Source organism: Dipodomys spectabilis, unplaced genomic scaffold, assembly GCF_019054845.1.
Source record: "Dipodomys spectabilis isolate Male_0828 unplaced genomic scaffold, ASM1905484v1 ptg000421l, whole genome shotgun sequence".
NCBI classification, from domain to species: domain Eukaryota; kingdom Metazoa; phylum Chordata; class Mammalia; order Rodentia; family Heteromyidae; genus Dipodomys; species Dipodomys spectabilis.
Window position 1 is genome coordinate 1,479,226 of NW_024871098.1, and position 6,815 is coordinate 1,486,040.

Sequence of the window (6,815 nt, forward strand, 5' to 3'; positions counted from 1 at the left end):
TGCTCCCTACCCTTGAAAAACTATTTATGTCACTAAATATCATCTACTTGTAAAGTGTTATTTGGCAAATGTGATTTTTAAATGTTTATTTGAAAAGGAGTATACTTTCAGAAGATTAAATGTAGGTTATCATTTGTTTGAAAATGACAACATTTTTATACTACAGAACCAAGTTTTACTGAAGTACCAGTGTTTTGAAGCACTAAAGATCTTCTCAATTAATGTTTTTCTGAATTATATTTGACCTCTATGTGAAGTATTCCTAGCATTGGTAGACCAAATATGGATCTATTGTTCCAGGAACTATTTTTTGGCCTGCTGATGCTGGAATGAAATTATTCATTAATCATTAGGAGAGGGGTATTACAAATGATCTAGTGACATTTGTGGTCTTGTTCAATCATATATGATGGTCATCTGAAAATTAAAAGTTTGAATTACTGCACTTTCATATTTTGTGATTTCATCTTGCATTTTAAGTTGCCTTGCATTTCCCGATTTCTTACTGATAATTCCTGCATTTCAAGGAATTGGGGGCCTGAAATATAGAAAATGAGAAATTGATATGGGTCTTCAATTACTTTCTGTTGGCATGTTGCATGGATGTAGGTGAGAATTCTTGCCTTAGTTATCTGATGATGCGGATAACTGGGACCTGGGATCCTAGGACCCGTGGATCCTGTAGAAGAATAATAGCTTTTAGACATCATATCAGAAAAATTTGAGTATAATCAGTAGGAATGCTTCAGAAACATGGAAAAAAACAGTTTGGGACCAGCTAGTTAAAACAATAAACAGAGCAGCAAAGTAAAATCCCTTATAGATTAGAAGCAAACAACATTGTTTTTTTTACCATGTGAATTCAGAAGACCAAGAACATTTAGAAGTTATCACAAGTTATACCGAAAACATTGCATTGATAATTTTTATATTCTAATATATATTCTAATCCTGATTATTTATATTCCAATCTATTTATTGGAATAAATATCAATTAATTTTTCAAATTATCAATTAATTCTAATAAGATTCACTGTGTGAAATATAAAATCAGCACATATAAATATAAAATATATAATAATATATAATATTAGAAAATGTTTGGCATTGTTCTGTTGTGGTAAGGGTATCAAAGGCAACAGTTTTTTTTTCTTTCTGCTAATGTGGTGATGAGGAATCAAACCCAGGGCCTCAGGCATGCAAGGCAAGCACTCTACCACTGAGCCACAAGAGGCAACGGTTTTAAAGTATTATTCCATTACCTCTACCTCAGTGTTTGGTAGAATTAGAGCTAAAGCTTTACCATTCCGAGATATACAGCCTAGAGGCAAGAGGAAACACTGTGATTAAAACATTACCAATTTAAGGCCTAATAACGAGGAGAAACATATGGACTTCTTTTGGAGCTATGGAATATATTTGGTGATAGAAAATCAGTGGTGTAAGTTCCTGCCTGCTTGGATGGTAGACAGGCCAAGACATTAGGTAATCATACATATGAACAATTTTTTCACCTTCTTGGCTTTAGCTTCTTTTGAAATGTTAGTGTGTAATAAACAATTATATTTTGAAAAAATACCTTCTAGTCTGAACAGTACTGTCTGAACTGTTTGTCTCTTTATGATCCCTTGTAACAGATTAGTTTTGCTCCAATAAGAAAATCTATGCTGTCAGGGTAAGATTCTGGTTGGTCTGTTCCTACATGGAGCAAGGATAAATGGTCAGGAAGACATTTGTGCCAGTAAGACCTCATTTGGGAGATTTTAAGCTGCAGAAGTTTAGAAGTAGCTTTTAAGCAAGGCTTACTTTGACTCCATTATCTCCACAAAGCTAAATCAGTTAATAAATAAGTACTTGAAAATCCATCATCTTTGGACCTAGATATAAAGGCTGCAAAGTATGATCCAATTTCAAATGAAAAAGACTTAAAATAGTCATTGAAAAAATTGCAAATGTGAGCAATTGAACAAACAATATAAGTTTTTTCCACCATACACAGAATTTTACAGAAATAAGATGAACTGCAATTTTGGGAACAATAAGGTTTCCTTCTTACAAATAGGCAACCAAAGATATATGCCTGTCTTAAGATTGCATCATTAACTACTTAAATTTCCAGGATACTACATGCTTCAGCAGCACGTCTACCCAAATTACAATACAGAGATTTACATGGCTCTTGTACAAGGATGATATGAAAATTTGTGAAGTATTGCATATTTTTCATTCTTCTGATGCAAGAAATTAAAAACAGTTATTAAAAAGTTGATTACAAATATACAAGTGTAAGAATACATGTAATTCATAGAAATAAAAGTTAGTTTGACATCATTCAATCTTCACTTTTTACAAATTCCTTTACATAGCATAACCTTTATAAAACTTTTGAAATAAGATAACATTGTCATTTTATCCTAAAGAAATAAAATTCTTTAAGGACCTAGGAATTAAAGGAATCTTAAACTGTTTCTATATGGAATGCAATCTGAAAGGACACATTTATTAATGAACCTATATATTATAAAACAATGTCGAATTCAAAGGATTATATCTAGGAGAGAATGAAATAGGTTATGGACATTACACAAACAGAATACTAAATATTTTTAAATATACTTTTTTCAGACATGCACCAGAAATATCTTTACTTTCTGTATTACTCATTTCAACAGATAAGTTAAACTTATTTATGATTTAAAAAATCACAAACTCTATAGAAATCATTATAGATGTATACAAACAACTCGAATATATTTTGACATCAAAGTCAGGCAATTCACTTGGAAGAATACCATGGAATCCATGAATTTTTAAAGTAAGATATTGCTGTTGCTTTGTATTGTGAAAATATTTTGTATGGACACATAGGATGGACTGGCAATTTTGAAATTTAAGAAACTTAGCTGAATCATTAGGACTTAGGAGAACAATTTGTACAGCTTTCCAAAACTTCAAAGAGGTAGTAATACATACTTATCCTTTTGGCAATATCAAATGCAGCTTCTTCCAAGTTGTGCTTCAGACATGGTTTGAAATAATGGTTCACCAGAAGGAGATCCAGCATATCTTTGCTATATCTATTCCCAGCAGCAAGATGCAAGGGGGTCAAGAGGCCTTTAGTTTGGGCTTTGTATCTGTATCATGATGAAATAAAGAAGCCACTGTGGTATTATTCCATGTATAAGTACTGTGCAGGGGTGTCCAGCCATTCACAATTATTCCAGGAATATCTACCTTGAGCCACCAACTCATGGAAAATGTCTAAGTGTCCACTGTAGGCTTCTCGATGAAGAGGGGTATACTCATCGTCATCCCTAGTATTCACATGAGTGGTCTTTTTGGAAAGTCGTCTCTGCACTGTAGTAAGGCGGTTATTTTCAACAGAACAAAGAAGAAATTTGCTTGAATCCTTCGCCATTTTTTTCTTGCAACTGATACCATTTCTCACTTTTTCATCTTGTTCTTCAACTTCATAGCAATTGCCTAACCAGAGACTTTGAGTGCCAGTGAGTATGAGCTGTCCATGTATTTTCCCAATAGTTCACATTGGATGAAATGGTCAGAAAAATCCGGTGAATTTTCTGCATTTGTTTTTTTCACTATTATTTATTTTCTCTTTTTTCATTTTTACTATTCTAAATTATTCTAACTGGAGAGTAGGGAATTGGTAGAGAGCAGAGGAAAGATTTTCCTCCGTATTCAAAGGTACAGAATGAAAATGAGGACTAGTGGTGTCTTCATGAGCAGCTTATTCTAGGAATGAGAAAATAGGAAATAATGCTTTCTATGTAAATGAATTGGGAAATGGCAGAGGAGAAAGTGAAATGATGCAACCAAAAATATAAAAGCAAAATAAATTAGGATAATTATGGAGCAATCTTATTATCTATGAGAACCATGAAAGGGAGAGAGGAAGAGAGAGACAGATGTGCAATGATCTAGCTAGCCACAAAATCCATCCCTCTGATCAAATTATAGTGCAAATAATTTTATTTTTTAAAAGAGATGGAAATAGAATTTAAGACCAAATGTCTCCATTGTTTTTAATTATATTTTTATTATCTTAAATACTTGTACAAGGGAAATTCCATTAAACAAATCAGTTTTTTAAGTATAATGGATCTTTGTATAGCTTTTCGACACCCTTCCAAGCCTCACCCCATTTTAATTTTTTTCTAGTTTCATACTATCTGAATTGAATATTATACCTTCACTCTCTTCCTCCAAAACTCTCTTTATTCCTTTCTTTTGACTTCCCCTCATATCTTCCAAGTGATAGTTTCCTGGTATTCATTTTGCTGGAGTAAAGTTCAATTTCATAAGAAATTAAGCCTTTGAAATAATCCTCTGCAAATAGCATGCTTTGGTTAATATTTTTGTGTAAACTTGTATAAATTTCTATCTTCCAAATATGTGACACAGCATGGGTCCTTTGTGTGTCTGGCTCTGACTTAGTTCACTTAATATATTTGTAGATCTATCCATTTCGTTGCAAATAATGTAACAGTCTTCAAATGGATGGGTGCAATCCAATTGTGTATATGTGCCACACTTTCTCCAACCATCACTCCACCAAAGGACATCTGGGCTGTTTCCGTAACTTGGCTACGGTGAATAGTGCAGCAGTGAACATGGTTGTGAAAGTGATTTTCTGTAACACTTTGGAAGAATTCATCACTACCTTTATAGGAGCAATCCTCTAGCTAGTTTTCCAGAATAAGAATATCCCTCCCTTCATCTTCATCACAATGTATTGCAAGTCCTCAGAAACACCTTTCCCCCTACAGGTCTCAATAAGCTAAAACCACACAGTGCCCATATTCTTTCAATACAGTTTTTACATAATTGGACATATAATTAAGTGAGAACCTTCTATATACTTTCCTAATGTGGGACTGAGGGACATGACAGAGTAAAAGTAAAAAAAATGTAATTTAATTAGCTATTATCATATTTAAAATCATTTTCAGCTCTAATTCATAGCCTCACATAATATTATTTTAATCTTTATTTGATTACTTCATCTAACCCATAAATTATAACAGGTGAGTTTAAAACAAAGGCAAAAAGTGTGGTTTGATTTTGACACTCATGTGTGAAGTTGCACAACATGGGCAAATAGATGGATTGGAATTAATAGTTCTTATCCATTTTGTTAACGTAGAGACGGTTTTCCCAAACTGATTCTCGCAATTCGCATTCCATTCAACAACAAGAAACATATGATAATTTCCTTTGATTTGCTCCTTATTAACTTTTGTTTCCATTTAATTTTATAATGGATGATTTCATAAATCTACTGTAGATACAAAAATATGTTAAAATATTTCTATCCGTATGCATTGATATATACATACACACATATATTACACAGGTTATAATGATAATGTATAACTTCAGTAACTGTACAATTTACTAAATTATTAAAACTATTGACGGCTCATGCCTGGCATCCTGGTTACTCGGGAGGCTGAGATCTGACGATCATGGTTTGAGCCCATACTGGGCAAGAATGTCCAGGAGCCTCTTATCACCAAACAACCAACAGAAAATCAGAATTGGAACTGTGGCTCAAAGTAGTAGAGTGGTAGCCTTGAGAGAAAAATCTCAGCGACATCATCCGGGCTCTTAGTTCAAGAAGTACAATCTACCCAAATAAACATCTATTTAATTTAAACATGTGTAAGTAAAGTATTTCCATCACCCAAATGCACAACCATGCACATTTGCAAGGTAACCCTGTTTTTTCTGAAGTACCATAAAACATTTTCACTTAAGTTAAAAGGATTGCACTATGGGTTCATTCTCTCATTCATTTTTGCACTCAAATACTCAAATCTTACAATTTTTCCAATTATTTAAAATCATAGATTTTTACTTTATTACCCAAATATTAGAGTTTGAATTGAATGTCTTATGCCCGCTAAATGGGTGTTCTTACCATTTTTTCATGTCCCCAACCCTAAATTATCCTTATTATTTTTGAGATACTTGTGTATGACCTTGGGTTCAGTCCATGTTATGTTATTCTTCCTGGAATTTAGAATAACAGGTGCATGGCATTGTGTACAGATCTTACTGTCCAGTCTGGGCTTTAACCTCTATCCTCACAACAGTAGACTCCCAGGTAGTATGGATTTTCATAAGCTCATCATAGCTGATGTTTTTTTTTAAGTCTTTGCATTTCCTGCAGGTTCATGAGTACTGAATTAATTTGTTTTCTTGGGTTATTTTTATTTTTTTATTGTGTTTCATTTCAATGTATGTGTTGAGTTGTTCCTCACTTTTTCTTTTGTTTCTTTCAATCAAGTTCTTCCCTAAAGTGCTGAGAAACCAATTCTTCTTTTTCACGATAGTCAAGATGAACATGATTTATTCCCAAGCAATTTCAATAATATTTAAACACCTTCATATCTATGGATGGTATATAAATGATAAATGCTGCGAAGGGTCTTTTTATTTTCACAGCAGTCTTTGTCATATACAGACAGATCATGAAATATATGCAGATAATTAAACTACAGATGTAAGCAAAGAGAAGAAAAACCTATTATTAATTGTTTGTAAGAGGCTTTCCTTCCAGTGAAAGAAATGCGTTGCTTGACGCAGGATTTCACAAAATTATTTTGCTAGGAGGAAGCTAAACAATCATCTGATTCTATAGAATTGAGGGAGAAGAATCAAACTCCTGAATAGTTTATATTTGGGTCAAATAAAAGCATGCTTCCAAAAAGAGAGTTGACTTTAGAGAAACATGATGAGTTTATGTAAATAGGTGCTTAGCTGATTTTGTTAATTTGTAAACTAATACAGGG

At 33.0% G+C, this 6,815-nt stretch overlaps 1 pseudogene; it reads left to right on the forward strand.

Moving 5' to 3' along the window:
- The first annotated feature begins 2,127 nt into the window (after window positions 1–2,127).
- On the forward strand, window positions 2,128–2,224 carry LOC122097316 (annotated as a pseudogene).
- The last annotated feature ends 4,591 nt before the right edge of the window (window positions 2,225–6,815 follow it).